This window comes from Candoia aspera, chromosome 3 (assembly GCF_035149785.1).
Source record: "Candoia aspera isolate rCanAsp1 chromosome 3, rCanAsp1.hap2, whole genome shotgun sequence".
Lineage (NCBI taxonomy): Eukaryota > Metazoa > Chordata > Lepidosauria > Squamata > Boidae > Candoia > Candoia aspera.
The window spans coordinates 31,756,990-31,777,266 of NC_086155.1; the positions used below are offsets into that span (position 1 = coordinate 31,756,990).

At 36.4% G+C, this 20,277-nt stretch overlaps 1 protein-coding gene across 3 annotated transcripts in view; it reads right to left on the minus strand.

Moving 5' to 3' along the window:
• Positions 1-20,277, minus strand: part of TOX2 (TOX high mobility group box family member 2) — a 259,168-nt gene that overhangs the window by 225,265 nt on the left and 13,626 nt on the right. The gene's annotated exons all lie outside the window — the stretch shown is intronic.

A 20,277-nucleotide genomic window follows, 5' to 3' on the forward strand; every position in this document is an offset into this window, starting at 1 on the left:
TACAGTTGTACTCTAAACAGCAGCATAGATATAAACCCTTCAGCAGTCTAAATTAAAACACTTCCACTGAATTCAAGACAGATTAAAATATCATACATCTCCTCCCAATCATCTTAGAAAAACAGAATTTTGACTAACTCTATAGCCAGTTGTAGCTCATCCACAGTACCATACAAACTCCTCCCAAGGAACTCATATTTCAGATAATGAAATTATTATTACTCTTGCTTTATATCTTTGGCATTTAAAAGCATTCAGTGATAGGAACTATGCCTAAAGAAGCACTGAATTCAGAATAAAAACAAAGCAGTTTGCTATGATTTGTTCCATTACAGTTTATTTTAGATTATATATATAGCTGTTCCTGTTATTTATAAGGTCTTTTAAGAAGATTTAATTGCAATGTTTTTTAAAATTCAATAAAAAGGTCAAATATCTACAAGCAAAAAAGAAATATTTATTTTCTCACTAAAGATCTTCACACATTACACAAGATTCCGAGCTTCATTTCTCAAATTGAGAAACATCATGAGAATGTTCCTCACATCTCATCACTTAAAGTACCACTTAAAATTTCACTGTACCTCACATTTCCTTTTTCCCAGTGTAATAACTGGGGACTGCATATTTGGTTAAATAATTCTTCTTCCCTCAATATTTAATAGTCTCCCATGCAGATCAATAGATTTGATCATTAACTGCAATGTATCTAACTCATCCTATGGGTTACTACATCCATTTCTTGTATTACTAGTTTGCTATCAGCATCTGGAATAAATTTATTATTTATCCATAACTCTCAAGATACCAAGATGAACTGATTGTTGTTTAGAAAGAAGCTATCAATACAGAGACTATTTTTTCCCAGCTACACTGGATAATCAAAAAATGTTTAAGATCAATGGTTCATAATTTCCTTAAGTTACATTTTTGCTTGATATCTAGGTGTAAGACAGATGTGCATATGAGTTTATTTATTTATTTATTTATTAAATTTATACTACCACCCATCTCCCCCCAGAGAAGGACTGAGTTAAGGGAGTCCAGTACTCCTTTCTATACTTTCAAAGGTTTTTCTTAGAACTCACTTCCAAATACTACTGAGATATTCTCCTCCTTCCAATTGCTTTCAAAAATCTACTGTCCAACTGCAATTCAAGAAAGCAATTCAATCAAACTAAATTTCTGCGGTCTTTATGACCAATAAAAACAGGCAGCTTGGGTTCTTTCCTCTCTCTCAGTAAACAATGAATAGTCCTTATAGATGTTATCCTACCTTTTTTTCATCTGTGTCAGGGGTAAGGAACGTAACCTGGCTTAAGGGAAGCTGGATATTAGGGAGAGGGGCATTGGGAAAAATTCCCTTCTCCTTTCTTGAAACCCACCACCGCTAAGCCATTATCCCCCCCAAGGTCCTTTTTCATGCAGAGCAGAAGAGGAGCACTCTCTCACTTCTACATGCAGGAAGGAGTCTCTTTCTTCACGTGGAAGAGAGCAACTCCCCCCTCCCAACCTCCTTCTGCTATTTTAATAAAAAATATTTTAAAATAACTTCTCTTTGCAAAAAATCCCTAAAGCTAATTGCAAGATCACCAGCAGTGACTAGCATGGTTTCAGCTGTTTTCTGTATTACATCCCACCCTTTTATTCTAGCTTCTCCCTATAACCTTGGCAAACTGAATGAGAAGAATTTTGTTAAGTGTTACATGGGAATTCTTGAGTTCCTCTGCTATCTCTCCATGTGCCTTTGAAATAAACAGCAGCCCTACTTCAATAAGGTTAGCAACCTGTCAGAATTCCCTGTACCATGTTTCCAATGAAAGCTTTGGCGGTTTTCCAGTTCTGTCAGTGTAAATCACCTTGGTTGTTTTTGGGATAGGTTTCAGGCATTAGCAGTATGGACCCCTAGCACAGCCATCCTCTGGCTGCTGTACCACCATAGCTAATTGGCTCACACTGTGTATGGCTAACATTTGGGCATCACGTATGCTGCTCCCTGATTGGTGGAAATTAGTTCTATCTTCACAAACTCTGGAGGAGTGGTTATCAGAGTTACATTTAGGCTGCTTAGGGGGTATCATTTTGTGTTCATGCTCTGCTTAAGGTATCCTTTAGTTCCTTCCCTCATATAATTAAGAATATCATTGCATTATCAATAACAAGAAACTACATCTGAATGAAAATTCTGGGGCAAGGAACAGTAACAACCAGAAGCTCCATGCACAAATTTTGCAACTTACATTTTACAGTTCTTGCTTTCAGTAGCTAGATATGACACTGAAACACCATGAATATATATGTCTATGTTCAACAACAGGGAAATGTGATTGCTTGTTGAAATCACAGCACATGAGAAGAAGGGATTTACCTTTTCTTTACTACTGCAATCCTCAAGAAATGTTGCCCTCCCTCAAATGTTATTAGCCTCAGGAGGGAAATCCATTGTCATTTGTATCTGCTTCCCCATTATTTTTAAATAACACAGAGGAAATGGTTGCTAATTATTTGCCAGGGTAAGCAGCCATGAGCATTCCAAATGCTACTGAACTACAATGTTCGGCATCCCTAGAAACCATGGCCAAGACAAGATGAGAGAGAGAGATGATGGGGGTTGCAGTTTGGAAAACAGCTGCAGTGCCACAGGTTGCCTGCCCATGATTTACAATAATACCTAATAGGTCCCTGACTCCTGGCTCACAGCCTTCCTCTCCTCCTGCCATTCATTATCTTAGAGTGCATGCATTTAAATTACTACAAAATGAACCAAAGATGCACATCATTACAAAACCTTTACATTTAATACATCAAAGCTGCTTGTTTTTATTAATTGTGTTAATATAATACAAGATTATTTTATGTCCCTGTGAACTCAATGACAACAGATAGGTTTTTTCCTACTGCTGACACTATCAGTTTATAATGAGTACAAACCCATTATCCTATGAATGTGGGTCTAAATATTACTTAATCCCTATAGCAAGCTACTTTCATGTGGCAACTTTAGTTACCATATCCTGTTATGGTTTGAATTCTGGATAACCACATAATGTACATGAAAAGTCGCAACAAATATTATAGTGGGCAAAAAGATACAGAATGAAAAAGATGCTTGTAGTGGGAGGAAACCCAAAGTGTAAACTAGCCCTTAAGACAATCTCAGAAAACTTTCTGAAATGTCACAATTCTTTTTTAAAAAGGATGCACAGATACAGTTGGCTATTTGCACATTACAGGGTTAATGCACAATTTACAGTCACTTTCTAGATACTTGCTTGTACCTCCAATACAATGCATATAGTATTTCATAGAAGAAACGGGGGGATCAATTGCACCTACCCCAATTTTTCAATATATAAATGTGTTTGCTTCAAGAATTGCACACATTCCAGAATGTGCAACGTTCAAACAAGTAAGAGACAACGCATTCTCTGCTGCATCCCCAGGGCAAGATAGCTTAATGAACACAGTTCCTGTCAGGTGATAAATCAGATGCCCTTTATCTTGGGTGTCACAGCTGCATACACTGCCATACTGACAGCAACAGCAACTGTAACCAACATTTTTATTGACAAGTGATAAATCAGGTGCCCTTTAACTCATATGTATCAGTTGCAAATTTGGTTAATTAGAAATTCATGCTCACTTCTTTTTATGTATTATTTCCCAGAAGATTTACCATGAGCTGTCATATAAGCCTACTTCCCAGGATTAAGGTTCTCAGATGTTTAGCAAGTACAGCCATAACAGAGTACAGCACTTCACTAGAGAGTACTAAGCCCTTGAGTATTTGCAATCTGGAGAAACTATTCCAAGAAGAGGATCAGCTGCCCTTCTGCTGTAGGTGAGGTTTACTGAAATGATTCACTAATGCATAGAGAGAGATGAGTAGCACCACTGCAAACAAACAGTACACAGGGGTTACCATTGCAGCTGCAGAATATAGAAAATCTATTTTGCATGGGGATAGATAAAATTCAAAGAAAAGCTCTTATATATTTTACCTTATTTTAAAACAATGAGGACCACTTGCGACTACTTGAAAGTCCTTGAAAGTCTGGATAACAAGACAAATATACACAACAAGCCCCCCAAACCTCCCACAATTGTCATCAGAATCTCATTTTTAAAGACAATAAATGCATAGCTGGAGACTAGTAATCCTGATTATATTTTAAAATAACTTAATTTAAATATAAATGAAATCAAGTCAAATTTAGTTTTTGTCTTAGTCCCACACAATATTTTTCAGAATGTAGCCTCTGGCCAAATCTAGTCTTTGGCCCAAAAGTTGCATGGGTCTCAATTAATAACTTAAGCTTAATTATGGGTCAGAAGTACACCCTAAGATCTAACTTAAGCTACTTAAGTATTTGAGAGTAAACTGTACTGAACTCAATGGGACATTAGATAAACTTCGACAGAAATGTTCTAAGATTTATAATTAAGTCAAATATCCCTGCTTATTCTAGTGAATCAAATTGTCCCCATGTTGCCAGATGCGGCATCACATCAAATGCTATAGCTGTGCAGGACTTTGGATGAGAAAGCAAAAAGTGCTTCAAAGCATGCATGTGTATGAATGCAGCAGTTATCTGTAACCCCCTTAAGCCCCACTTAAATGTTGTATCCTTTTTTTTTTTTTAATCATGAGGCTACATTGGAGGAAGAAAAGACACATTTATTTAAAGGATTTGCAGACAGGTGCTATGTTCATGGCTTCAAAACAAAAGAATCAGTGCAATCTTTCCAAGAGAGGGACCAAATTTTCAGGAAAATGACATGTTAAAAAGTTTTAAAATATAGTGCAACAATAAATATTATTCCCCAGTCTGTGAATCTAAAAATACACTTTAGCTTTTAAAATGCCAATGTTTTCAGTTTCCAAGCCTAAATGTTAATTTTAATTAGAATGTCTTACAACAGCAACAAAATTGAAACTATCTCTTGTGATACCTCTTACAGATGTTCATATGGTAGTCACATGAATACTGCATCCCATCTGAGGCACAGAATACAGGCAGAAATATTCCCAGGGCTGTTATTCTAAATCTACCTTCAGTTTGTACAGTATACATATTTAACATTTTCACAAGATTGGAAACTTTCTACTGTATATCACTTCAGCTATACTTTCATTAAAAACAACCACCACCACAAAACTGATTCCAGATATCTCAATGCCATGCAGAATGCTGGAGCTGCCTACTAATTATAAGAATATCCTTAATTTTATCCCCTGGTATATTTCAACAATTAATTATGGATGCATTTTCCATCATCAGTTGTTTTGTTTCCATGATGGTAGAAATCAATTGTCAGCAGCTTCAATTGACCATTTTTGTTCATCACAACATGGGCTGACTTAGGGGTTTTTTCCACCCCTCCCCCACCCAAAAGCACAATCCCTTTTCCTAAAACAGATGTCAAACTACAATGTGTCCTCACAACAGGTCAGTGCTGTAGATCTCAATGCTATAAATGTCACCAAAATTAACTGGAAATTCTAATAGGTCAGTCAATGAGTTTTACAATGCACAGAGGGCAATATCAAGCTGTCTAGCACTCATGATTAATGACACCAAAAATTACCCTGTACATAGAGTTTCTGAGTTAGCTTGGAGGAAAAAAAATGATCCTTCAGTGAATCATGCACACAGATGTTGTATCTTCCCCTGGGAAAAGCAGTCAGATCTAGAAGATTTTAATACATTCTAATCATAAGATATTGTAAGAACTGCAGATGGGGGAGCGAGAGAGAAAGATCTATTAGAAGGAAGCCATGATGACAAACGTCTAGCCAAAAAAGGCCAAATTACATTGTAATCATTCCTCAATATTATAATCATTCCCTCAAATAGTAAGTGCTGACAAAAATGAAACCAAGGTGAATCCACTGAGAAACAAAAGGGAGATACCAACACCCGTTCTGCTACCTTCAGGTCAAACTGTCCAACAGCCCAAACATAGTTTCCTTAGTGTGCTTCCTTAGTTGCACACTAAAAACTGAGTGTCCAAGGGAAGTAGATTCACTTGCATAAATATTTTACCAGTGATCACTGGAAATGGCAACTTGGTGTTTGTTCTTTGAATGTTTTATATTTCAACTCTCATCAGTCCTCATTGGTATGGTAAGCAAGGTACTGTGGAAACTGTAGTCCAAAATAGTTAAAACGCACCAAGTTGCCTAACACAAGAACACTTCTCTTTTAATGTACTATACATTCCACTCATTATAACTTGCTTCAAGTTTTAAACGAATGCACACAGCACACACATAATTAAACGCCATTAACAACAGATATACTGAAAAAATAAAATAAAACCTTAGCCAAAGTGAAAAAAGCAACTTTCCATGAAAAAACTTTCTTTGCTGTATAGACTCACAACATAGGGGAAAAAACAGAAAAGCAACAGCATGGAAAATAAAACAAGTCCAACTTAAAAGCAGCAAATGATCTAAATATGACACCCACTAAATTTTGATGAGATTCAGTATATGAGGTATGGCTTATTATAATCATCAGGACCCAAATGTCCTTTTAAGCTTTCTAAAGACATGTCCAGCCCAACCTGAATGTTCTGAGGGGAGCTTCCCTATGAATTTGTTGGGCACTTTCCTGAATCGCTGGGAGGAGATACTTCTAAAAGCTACTAGGGAAAAGCTAACCTGAATACATTCTTATGAAGAAAGGTCCTAAGGAGCTTGCCAGCCTCCCCCAATCTAGCATTTTCCAGATGTTTTGGTCTGCCATTACGATACATAATTCCAAGGCAGTTCAAAACAACTGAAGGGTACCAGGTTGGGGGAGGCTTGCTTAGGACAAGGTAAATTTTCTCCTGGGACAATACTGCCATATAAACAATCCTATAATACAGAACAGTTGTAGACAGGTGATAAGCACATACACATCCATTTCCTCATATGAACATCTCCTACAATATCATGGAAGTTTCTAACCATATGTGAGTATATTTAAATAGATATATTTATATGTATATAATAAGAGACACATGGGCTACAAACAATTGTATATATGGAAATTATATCCATATAGGAAATATGTACATGCTAAAGCAGAAACAGAAATAGTTTCTCAGGTGAGCTGCAGCACAAAAAAAGAAAAAGCACAGCTATTATTTCTTCCTAGTTATTCATTAGCCAAAATAATAATGTCAAGAAAATAGGCAGAAATCCCTCAGGAAAACAACTACCAACCCAACTCATTATAATTGACAATTAATTTAATCTCAGTTTATTAAAAGATAGTTATCAGACCTGATCTCTTCAAACAACTGTCTTCAAAACACTGTGAAAGTATCCGTAAGCATTCATGGAGCACATCTAAAGCATCTTTAAATTAGTTTCAACTTTTGTAACAGCTTCTTTGGATACATAGCAAAAACTCAAATTCTAATCTTGCTTCCACAGAATAAACTCCAACCAGAAGTTCTCTTACAGAAGCCAACCTGAAGCCTTTAGGTAGTATATTAGAAACTGTTTAATGGTATTTCATTATTTTTCCTTTCCTTTCCTTCTCTGCCTTCCAGTCACTGTTGGCTCCTGGCAACTGCCTGGACAAGTCCCTGCAGTTTTCTTGGCAAGGTTTCAGAAGTGGTTTGCTATTGCCTCCTTCTTAGGGCTGAGAGTGTGTGACTGGCCCGAGGTCACCTAGCGGACTCTGTGCCTAAGCCTGGACTAGAACTCACGGTCTCCCAGTTTTTAGCCTGATGCCTTAACCACGTGAATTCTCTCCATTCTTCATGCTGAATAATAAAAAATGAATTCCTCAGCCATCTTCAAAACAAATCTACATAATGTCTTGCAGCATTCTAGCAGAAAACAGCATATAATCCAGCTGATGGGGAGAAATTGGTAACCAACACACAGTGATGACATTGATACTGAAACAAGTCTGATGACCATTATTGTAGCATAACACCATTTTCTTTCAGCCAAAACACAAGGTGGTTCTCTGTATAAAAGAAAAGAACATTTTACTTCAGTGCTAACAATTGGACTGCAATATCTTCCATCCTGTGTTTCAGCTGTGTATCATCCATCTCAAGACTTAATCATCACATCCACCTAAAATGCAATCAATATATGCTGTAATAAATCTAATAAAGAATAATAAGACAATTTTAATGTTGCCATAAAGAAAAGTAATTTTATTGGTTCACAACAACATATGTCCCAGATAAAAAAACTGAATTATAATTAAAGAAATCTGAAGCAGAAAACACTCAATGGTTCCCAATGCATGATGTATGAGGATGCTGCAAATGGTCTGTGATGTCTGCATTTTTTTTCAAAATGGCAGACATATCATAAGATCAATAAATCTCGTAAGATTTTGGCACAGTCACCTCAAATATTGCAATGTTTCAAATAAGAACGTCAAAATCTCATGAGATTTGGCAATCTCATGAGATTTTAGCCTTTTTAATGTTGTTTTTTATGGATCCCTGGCTTATGTCATAATTATATTGTGGTCCACATAAAGAAAATGACTAGGAGGCAGTGAGTAAGCTCTTTTAGAGCCTTGCTTATTACTCACAGTATAACTTACTGATTAACTTTTGCTAAGGTTTGCAGAAAAAGGAATAAGGTATTTGGACTCAGGACTGAGAAAGTAAACTGAATATTCATTCTGTCCTCTGTCTTTTTGTTCCTTTTGTAAGCCATCTCCAAACTAATGGATAGCAAAGACACCTCATAGTTGTGGCCACAAACCTGTTCAATCATATGGAAAAGAGTCTTCCATCAATGTGACAGGGCTACAAACATCTGACTTTTCCAAAATGTTTTTTAAAACATTTAGGATAGACAAAGCTTATTTCTTCATGCAGTGGCTTTGGGAACTTTTTTGCCATAACTTTGCCAAATAATTCACTAACTGAGACTTTTTTCAAAAAAGCTGAGATCATTTGATAGGGATTGAGTCTATGAATGGCTATTAGCCAAGTTAGCTGAAGAACCGAGCTTGCATTTTAAGATAAATATATATCCATTTGTACAGAGAAATTACCAGGGGAACAGCAATAAACATTTATTTATTTTCAATTTTTTAATTTAAAAAATTAGCATTTTTAAACAATAGTAAGTCACTTCTTTTATATACACAGAAACATATTGACAAAGCATGTAATTTAAATTTATGCACACCTGTCTTGAGAATGAAAAGAACAGAGTTGATAATTTGATCAGTCAAAAATACTTTATCAAGATACCAGTCACCAACCGAATAAACAAATATTTACAGCATCAATTTTGCTGAACTGCAACCAAAAGACAAATTTAAGCTAATTACTAAAGTCAAGTTAACTACTGTTAAAAATCAGTGAGGTGCAATGTAAATAATAGTATGTGCACTGCAAGAAACACTCACGTACCTGAAATGGTGTTCCTAGTTTTCCTGAGAGAAAGGTAGGGGAGTGGAGGATAGATAGGCACTTATGAATATCAACTATGCACAAGATTAAGGGTACATATTCCTAAATACAGAGTTTGTATGTGCACAACTCATATATTCAGACCTTTAATGACTACAGAACAAGAAGCTCATTGCTATCATTACTTTTACATATTTCTGGTCTTCTTAAATACATTAATGCAGTGTTTCTCAACCTCAGCAACTTTAAGATGTTTGGATTTCAACTTCAAAAATTCTTCCAACAACATTTTTACACTTTCAATTTATGAGGAATTTTAAATTTTTAATGTGTTTCACATCTTGCCAGCATTAATGTGATCTTTCAAATGCAGGAATACATACCTGTGAATAACATGCCATTTTACAACATGAAATACTGTTCTTTCCTTTCATTTACTGTTCCATTGTGAACAATGTTACTTCTTCCAAGACCTCAGGCATCTCTTGATTTCAGGAACTGTCCTTTTATTGTTGTCAAGCAATCAGCAATGGTGGGTTAAGTCAAATAAAAGTAAATGCAACCAGTTAAATTGAGTACAATAAATCAGCACAGCTTCTTGCATATTCTTCCAGACAGAAATGGTATGGGGCTTTTTCCTAACAGTATGCAATTACAAAAGCTGATCTAAACAGAAGGTTTGGTTCATAAACACTAAGGATTAGTCAAATGCAATAAAACTCCATCCACAACACACACATGCACACCCCCAAATAAAATGGTGTGATCTGTATAATGTCAGGTCAGCCAAACATACAATTTTCAGATCCTTATTGTCAAATGCTCTCTATTATAGTATACTTCAGGGTTGAAGTCAAGGAAGAACCCACTAGCAGTGAGAGGATGAACACCCAAACTTCAGTCATACTGGTAGTCACTGAATTTTTTTATTCATGTGCAATTCAACCCCAGAGGATGAAATAAAATTAAAGGTTGCTATCCCAGATAATTAACCATGGGTTCACTAAGCAGTTCTCTCTCAAGAACTTGCAATAATCATGCCAGATGTGAAATTAAACAGTACCATATGATACTCTTCTGAAAATCACACTTAACACAGCACTTCAGGTACATCATTTTCGATATGCACTACGAAGCCACAGACAATGACAAGTGCATAACCCATTTTTACTGCATGTCCAAGTGCCAGGATCTTATTTCCACACTTACTTTATGCATGTATTGTAGCAAACACCAGTCAAGTACTGAGGTTCTTAGGGTACCATATTAATTAAACCTAGGCTTTGTCCCCACTTGTAGTTTGCAATCAAACTATAATATCCTGACAACTCAAATCTTCCCCCTTGATCACAGAATCCTGCTCTCATTAGCCCCCAGCCTGTGATTTTTTTTTTTTTATCCATTCAATCCTGTCTAATTCTTGGGGACTGCCTGGACAAGTCCCTGCAGTTTTATTGGCAAGGTTTTTTCAGAAGTGGTTTGCCACTGTCTCCTTCCCAGGGCTGAGAGAGTGACTGGCCCAAGGTCACCCAGCTGACTTGGTGCATAAGGCAAGACTAGAACTTACAGTCTCCCAGTTTTCTAGCCTGATGCCTTAACCACTACATCAAACTGGCTCTCTAGCCTGTGATTTAAACAGCCTTGTATCACCACTTTCTGTGTTGGAATAAAAGCAATTTCCCTTCCCCTCCTTAACCAACACTTTCCTGCCACAGCTTCAAACTGCATTATATTTATAACATTTTACTTCCCATTATTGTGGTACAGAGATTGTAAGTATGACCAGAGACAGGACTTGGGCATTTGGAGTGGTCTAGATATGCCGCTTCTTCCATAGTTATCAATCTGCCATTTCTCCTCCACCACATCTTTTCAGAATACTGAAAATGTCCTACACTTAAACACCTGAGATAATTTGCAAGCAAGCTATGTTTTCTGGTGGTATTAAAGAATGGTAATTTCCAGTACTTCAAAAATAAATTCTACTTTTTTTTTTGTATGCTTGGCATTTAAACAAATGCCAAGCATACAAAAAAAAAACAAAGCAGAATTTGTTTTTGAAGTACTGGAAATTACCATTCTTTAATACCACCAGAAAACATAGCTTGCTTGCAAATTATCTCAGGAGGATTTCTGTGGCTCCCCCCCCCCTCTGTTATGTGCTCCCAAGTGGGGACAGATTCGAAGAAATTAATTTATTATGCTGTCACTTACTACTGTCCATCTTCATAAATAATTTCTATTTATATGATCCACCTACCAATCCTGTTTCAGGAGAATGGCAGAAAGAAGTTCCAGTTTTTTGTAAATGCATTATGATGCCTAATCACATCTGCCATCCATGAATTATAGCTCAGGTAACATGGTGTTTTCCCATGTCTTACATTACAATATGACAATGAACAAGGGAAAACAAAATTCAGAAGTGGGAAACAATCACCATTCCCAAAGCAAATGCTACAATGGAAAATATGGACAATGTATCCACCATTTCATTATAACAGATGCTATACAGGATATGGGTTGGTGATGTGGATAAATATTATGACGGCAACGTTTTGTGCTGACATAAGGAAGGATGTATGGTCCTTCAAACCATGAGGACATGGTCAGAATTAACCTTTCCCAACCTGACACTCTCCACGTATATTGGAATTGCATGGGATGTCCATACTATCAAGAAACTCTGGGAGTTACTTTCAGAACTTATCCACAAAGTACCAGGTTGAGGGAGGCTGGAACATGCAATCAAATCCCAAACACACATTTTATTCAGAACAAACTTTTACAGCCACAATCTCAAGCATGCTAAGAACTGCAACAGCAGAACTCAGACAACAATTGAAGCTATTGAAGGTTATGGCCTTAACAACCTTATCAAGTATAAACCTGTACCTAAGCAATGTTGCTGCATTCATTAGAATTTATTTCAAGGAAAGCCTAGACAGGACTCAATCTGTCTAGTGGGACAATACATCTTCCCACCTTTTGCTTAGCCCTGGACCTTGTTCATATGAAAACAGAATTGATCTTTTGCAATTTAGTACTGTATAATTTAAAAAGTTAAATATAGAGTATTTTTTAAAAGCCCGAACAATTGCAAAAAAAAAAAAGGAAGGGGGAGGGCAATGGAGAAAATAACCCTAATCTACAAAGACATCAATGTTTAATCACTTTGTTAGGTAATAAATATGAAGTTGAGCTGTCACTCAAAAGTTCAATTTATCTAGGCAGCTGGCACTATGACAATACTTCAAGCTCCCTCATGGGAAAGCCTTGCTGGAAACTAGCAAAAACCTTAAGCCCCAGGCAAGCTAGGACATTACAGAGATGATGTGTTATGGGCATGATGCCAGATGTCTCACTTTCTCTGCACTGCCACTGGCAGGTTGACAGAGCAATGCTGGTGTCACCTCTAGGAAATGGGAAACATCACAAAATCAAGTCCACTGGGAGATGTCTCAGTAACAGAACACAAAGCATCCCTCTCAGAGGCAAGCTTTTACTGACATCACCAAGTAACATTATTTCCAGTACAGTACCTGTGAAGGATTCTATTTTTAAAAAGCTGACTTTCTTGAATGGCCAACAGCAATACAAGAGTACAAGAGAGAAAGGGTTAATAGTCTTATCTTAGGCCACCAGAAAAGCAGAATACACAATACCCAGGTTTCCTGCTTTCTATCCAATGCCCTATTTATACCACTTCTTTTACAATGCCAGTGACAGCTTTTTCCTGGTTAAAGGCACACTTCCTGCTTCTTGAACTGTGATTTCTCATGTTGCTCTCATTTGCACCATCTTCTATACATGTTGTTCAAACCACTGGTTAGCCTTTTAACTATAATACATACTATTTAAGTAGTAAGAAGGGTGAAACTAAACAGTTGCAAACAATGGAAATCAGAACCCTTACTCTTTTGCAAAAGCCACATCCTTATCTTTTCCAGATAAAACCTGTGCCATTTTACTTAGTGGCAAACAATGAGCACACTTTCAAAATAAAAAGCCCCTAGCAAATGAAATACTGTACAAAAGCTTGCTTCAGGCACAGAAAACATGCAAAATTCATGACCTACAATCCAACAATATGATCACTAACATTTTATACTAAAGCTTTGGTATTCATCAAAAGTGGTATTAGAATCATCTTGATCTCATTTCATTTCACAAACTGGTTAGATGATCAACGTAGCCCTGTAATCTCTGAGGGGGGTAACAACTAGGACTACCAAATTGGAGCTTCAAAAATCCAGATGAGAGTTAGGGTTTTCTGTACCTCTTTGCTGCCATCCAGTGGTGGTCCTGTATTTTGTAGCCTAGGTACAGTAAGTCCTGGTTTAGATGTTGATGACTGTAGCCCTATACTTTCCATAAAAAGAAACCGACAAATGTTATTTACAGGCCTCAAGAGAGAACAAATTAGAAGCCAAAGAACAGATTCTTCTATACGTTGCATTGTTTTGAGAAAAATGGAACTCTGAAATACAAAGTTGGAAAAGTACTTCACCTTTGCTAGTTGCCAATAATAAAAATTTAAAGAGGCCACATTTTCCCCTAATGGTGGCCTAATTCTCTGCAAACATTACACCAACTTATGATACGAACACGTAATCCACAACAGGTAGTAACCAAAAGTATGCGAGCCAAAGAAATTAACAATGGAGAGGCAAAAGCAAAGCAAAGCAAAACAAAACTGTAATATCTCTCTCTCCAAAGCTGTAACAAACACAAAGATGATAAATACATGTATCTCAGAATAAAAGCATACATATACAGTCCCGTAATCCACAACAGGTAGTAACCAAAAGTATGCGAGCCAAAGAAATTAACAATGGAGAGGCAAAAGCAAAGCAAAGCAAAACAAAACTGTAATATCTCTCTCTCCAAAGCTGTAACAAACACAAAGATGATAAATACATGTATCTCAGAATAAAAGCATACATATACAGTCCAATAAACAAAATGAGCAAAACAACTCTTCATTGCTCACAGATATTAGGTATATGGGAAAAAAACAAACCAGGAACTGACTGAAAAGCCACAATTACTTTGCTTTTCTGGTTCTAACCATGGTTAAAACAAATTCTGTCTTAGCAGTAAGTGTGGATGGAGTCATTGTGTTTGGGAACAGACATATGAATGGATTTAGCTGCATGAGACCTAGTACCTGCCTATTATCAAGCATTTTCCTTCTCAACAGAACCTTGAAAAAAGAAGGAAATTGGGATGCATCAGAATTATCAAGCATTCAATATAAGGAACCACTTTTGTGCAGCTTTTTGACCATTATCCTCCTAGCCCAGTTCTCTCTACTCCAGGACTAGGCAATGTGGAGTTCATGGGCACCAGCCTGCCCACAGGCACTTTCCAGGCTCTCTTCTTCAATTGACTCCGGTTTCGTAAACTCTTTTAATTCCAAATGAACAGCAAGCTGTCATTTCTGCAAAGCAGAGCATGTCTCCATATTTCTTTTCCAAAATGTCTCTGGAGATCATACATTTCAAGACATTCTTAGAAAATGAAAATGGTACTTTGCTATAGCTTAGCACTTTCTGGAGAAGTGTGTCTGCTTTCCTGGGGGGGTGAGATGGGGGGTAAAAGAGGTGGGGAGGGGAGAGAGCATCCTAGGTGTTACAAAGGCATGACAGGGAGCATCCTTGTACTCAATGGATGTTTGAGACAGACATTTTGTAACACCCATGATATGCCCAAAAATTTCTAGGCATTTTCACTGCCTACCTCTGCTCTAGCCTATCTTGGAACAGAAGTCCAGGACATCTCAAACAAAGGATCTTCATCTCTGGTACCTGAAACCCTGTAAGTGGAGTTGCCAGGGACTCAATGTGAAGCCTCATACATGCAAATCACATGTTCTGTCACTGAGCTATTATTAGGCTTCATGGCACAATAAAATGCATTTGCCGTTACAGAAACCTTTGTAAGCACCCTCAAAACTCTCCCCCTGTGAGAACCTAAGACCTCCTGCTGGGGGTTGCTTAAGTAATTTATTTTAAACCTGTATTTCAAACATTCTACACCATTCACTTTTTATAGTGGCTTCAGCATATGCCAACGCTAGCAGAGTTAATAGTAACAGACTAATTTTAAACCCTATGATTACTGTGGCTGATTTATATAGTAGCTTCACTTCACAATACTGTGAATCATGCATGTGGTAATTGCCAACTCCAATTTTAGTTCTGTCATACTGAAGCCTTGGGTTTTTTTATGCCCAGCTGCTGCCTCCTCCATTCTACAGAGGTATGTTGATAATGCAGTGGGTTTCTGCAGCTTAATATCACAATATTATGATACCCAGTGTCAGAGTTCTGCAAGTGATGAGTCATCTGTGAACTAAATACTTCAAGAAATAAGAGATATGATTGAAAAGGTATTTAGGGTTTCAAGTTGCTTTGCCTGTAGACACGATACTTCAAATTTTTTAATTTAACACTGAAATGTTGTAAACAACTGATCTTCTTAAGAGTGGCACAATACATTCACATATATGCATCATGACACAAAAGCAAGTATTCAAATACATGTTCTTGTACTAGGGTTATAAAATTCAGCAAAAAGTAAATCAATCAATCAATTTTATTTCGGTCATAGACCAGCATACACAAAAAGTAAATTATTTGAAATTTTCCACAGATTTTTAAAAAATGGTTTATCTGCCTCTAAGATTTTAAGACTGTTTTATATTATATGCAGAAAAGAATATAAAGGATTCTTTTGCATATCACATGCATCATTTGCATATAGCCCAGAGGCTTGAAAATAGGTAAGCAACTGATACACATTTTGAGACTTACTGTATCCAGTCCACTCTATCCATCAAAAACAGAGCCTCTTTCCTGAGTAGAATGGTTTTTAGGGCCATCCAACTAGAACTCTGAGTTTTCTCTCTCCTTTTACAAACAAAGGAGTTATGCTGTGGGGAAATGAAATTTGCTTCTACCCATCAACTGTTGGATGAGAGGAGACAAGATGACAGATAAAATTATGGGGACAAAAGAGAAATATAATACAAGCCTGTCTTTTGCAAAGACAGATCTGCAAAGATTAGATTAGAGTTTGTGAAAATTAGATTTGAACCTACTGGTCCAGCCTTCCCCACCCTGATGAAAACCAGACTTGTTGAGATTTCAGCTCCCACAATTCCCAGCTTCTGGTGGATGGGAATTCCAGAATTCTATCTGGAGGACACTGGGTTGGGGAAGATAATTTTAGTGTGCCACTTTCTGCAATATAACTGTAACATCATGAATTATCTGTTTTGTTTTTATTTTCTGCTTGTTAGCCTGTTCAGTGATATCAATGTTTTGAACAACTCTGTAGATGCAAAACAATCTCCAGGCAGCAATGCTACAGTTCAGGTTTATTAGATTATGCATTGCAGTTGTTTACATTCTGATGATAGCTTACACTGTACAAATGGAAATCAGGCCAAAATAGTTCTGTGGGTTGGGGGGTGTGTGTGTGTGTGTGTGTAACTTCAGCTTCCCACTTTGCTGAACATTTTTTAAAAAATTGATATAAATAATATAGAAATTCAAATGTAGGCTCTTTCTCCACTTAATAAATCTATTTTTATTATATTAAGAACTAATTTCATCTCTACATTTTACTAAACTGATGTATGATTTTAAACATTTGAATTTAAAAAACTCTAATCCTATATTTTGTATGTCACTCTGGGCAATTCTAATTGAAAGATTATTGATAAAGGCAGTAAATAATCTGCTGGGGAAAGTACTGGTCCAGCACCAACCACACAGGATTCTAACAGGAAAGCCAACATATTGTCATCTTTAAAAATCAAGATCAAAATGCATTTACATGGTTGTTTCATGATTCATTTCTGCTTTCTAACTATTTTAAGATAACCTGAAGATAGTTGCTTTCCTTCTAATTAAAGGATCAAAATTCCACAGCACAGTCATCCATAGCTTTGTTTGGGAGGGAGGGAGGGAGGATATGGGCTACCCCATGCATGGAACTGAAAGCACCGAATAATGTTTAACTTGACCCTTAACTATTTGCTACCATGAGATGATTCAATAATATTTTTAGGTTATTGCGCCAAATAAATGGGCCAAATCCTACTGTGGATTTTGTTTGCTTTTCATTTGCCTATGAAACCAGCCTGAAATAAGATGTTTTTAATCCTATTTTAGGACAGCAAGGTCATTTCACAATTTAAAATACAATGAAACTTCAGTTTAACAGACCTGCATTTAACAGACTTTTTGATGCAATAAACCAAATTTTCATCAGAATACCCTCCTGAAATAACAGACATGTCCAGTGCAATCAGACAAGGTAGATAAATTAGCTTTAATTTTACATAACTTACAGCCAATTGCAAATGATATAATTTGATGTGAATGATGTAGTTTGCTTCTTAGGATTAGCACCAAGACTGATCTTTATGATCAAGTGGAAAATGTGCCCTCTTTTTATTTTTCTTGTTCTTGTTTCTTCCCCATCTCACTCAGTAACTCAATACACACGTTTGAAAGGAAACTGCAGCCTAGTAGCAACGTAAATAACTATGAATGACATAATTTGCAATTTAACAGAGATTTGGAAGTAGCAGACCTTCTTCCCCCAAACTGGTCCATTAAATTGATGTTTCACAGTATTTTCCAAAAACTCCTTAAACAGTAATAGGAAGAGACAAAAATGTAATACACACAGAAATGCAAGAACAATTTTGTCCTAAAAAGCCTTGACTCTCCATGGTTAAAATTATAAAGCCCATTGCCAAAGTTTTATCTACTGTTGAAGTGACTGAGAGGGCTGCACATACAAGAAGGTAGGTAGCATGATATCCAGGAAAACTGCTTATTTCCTTTCAGACATACCTGGATAATTTTAGGTACGCATAAAAATACATCAACCAAGCCATTGAGGTAATATAATGTACTACCTCCTGTTACTAAGAGAGATGGGAAGGAATAAGAAAAATAAAAAGAGAGGACAACATTTTCCACTTTACTCTAGAGGAACACCTTGATGGTAATCCTAACATTAAACTATCCATTCCAGGAATTTAATCTGATGAAGTTTTACATTTTCAGTAAATAACTAGTTATCCACTCAAATAAGAAGACTCCTCCCCTGCCCAAGTGCATTAAAAGCAGATTCCCTAGTGCAGAAATTCATTTTTTTGTCTAATATTATTAATATTAGCAAGGAAGGTATAATTTATTTATTTATTTATCATATTTTATCACCACCCATCTCCCCCACAGGGAGACCCTGGGCAGTTCACAATAAAAACAATTTAAAATTCAATAAAATCATAAATAATACCAGTAATCAATAAATGTATATAATTGTTATATTAGTTATAAATATAGTCACTGCCTGGATGACTTTGGACCAATCACTCTCTCTCAGCCCAACTCACCTCATAGGATTGTTGTTGTGGGAAAGATAAGAAGAGGAAGGAGTAAGTTCCACAAAAGTTGATGCAATCAACTTTAATTCCAGATTTCAGCACTTGTAATTTCACACAATTTTCAGATAACTAGACATATTACAAATTGCAGAAAAGAAAATATAACTAGACTTAGTCCAGCAAAACCAACTTCCAATCAAATTAACAGATGTATAGCCCCAAAGAGTATAGAACAGCAGCATATTAAAAGCCTACACCAGCCTGTCAGTTTTAAACTATGGAGCTTTGTAAAAATCAAAGTTTATGTTATAAAATAATATAAGATTTTTAAGCTAAATTTTATCTTATAAAATAAAAATACTAATGGAAATTTAGGATACTACTAGACTGATTATGGGACGACTGGGAGATATAAGGACAAGGTATATACAGCAGGTTGTACCTGATTACAGTGAATATAATTTTAATGTTTTTAGTCTCTTCCGAAGCTTCAGAAGTAATACAAAAGAAGCCCATACAATTGTCTCTTATGTACGACTTCCTTTCAAGGAAAGTGAGAAATTAAGAGAATAAGTGCAAAGGAGAACTTTGGTTGAAGAGAAGATCTAGATTTAGATCTGCATCAGTATAAAGTAACTGACAAAGGAACAAGCAGTGAAATTCAACTCCTTCCCCTTGTATCCAAGGCCTTGGGCAGCCTGGGTCACTGACAAATCATTCCAACATAGTTTCTTATTTTCTTCAAAACAAGGTCATATTAAAAATTACAAAATCCCCATGCAAAACAGTTCCCTGTACTGTAAGAATATGTAATTTTGAAAAAAAAAATCACATTCTTTCAGTCAGCTTTTAAGAAAGAAAAGTGAGCCTTTAAAATAGAGCTGGCTACCATGTCAAATGGCACCAAAGGCCTTGAGTTCTTTCTTCACAAATGTGACATCCACAAAAAATGTTTCTTTAATATCTATTACATTTTCTTTCCATTCTTCCTCTGAGGAACTCTGAAAAGAAACTGTATTTCTTTCTTCCCACTCCATTTTCATCACAACAGCCCCGTGAGACAGATTGTGTTGAGAACAGTGAGCCCAAATCCCAAATACAGATCTGAATCCTTAAAACACTTTTTCATCCTGAATAGCAGTTGAACCAGCTATGCCTTTCCAAAGTTTGTATTTCAATTAATAGCTAACAGCAGTTCCTGAAAGAAACTGGAAACACAAGATTAATCATAACCAAAACAAATTGGTATACCATATATGACTTATGGCTTTTGTTTCGTTGGTCAAATGTTATTTCTCTGATTTGTGTATAAAAGAGCGTCTTCAAATGAAATGTTTGAGAACTCACTCAAAAGTGAGATCCCAGAGCAAACACTATCTCATAAGTTATGCAATTACTTTACCTCAGAATGAAGACTACCACATTTTCCACTAGGCTTAATCCCATCTTTTTACATTGGTTTCACATATCCA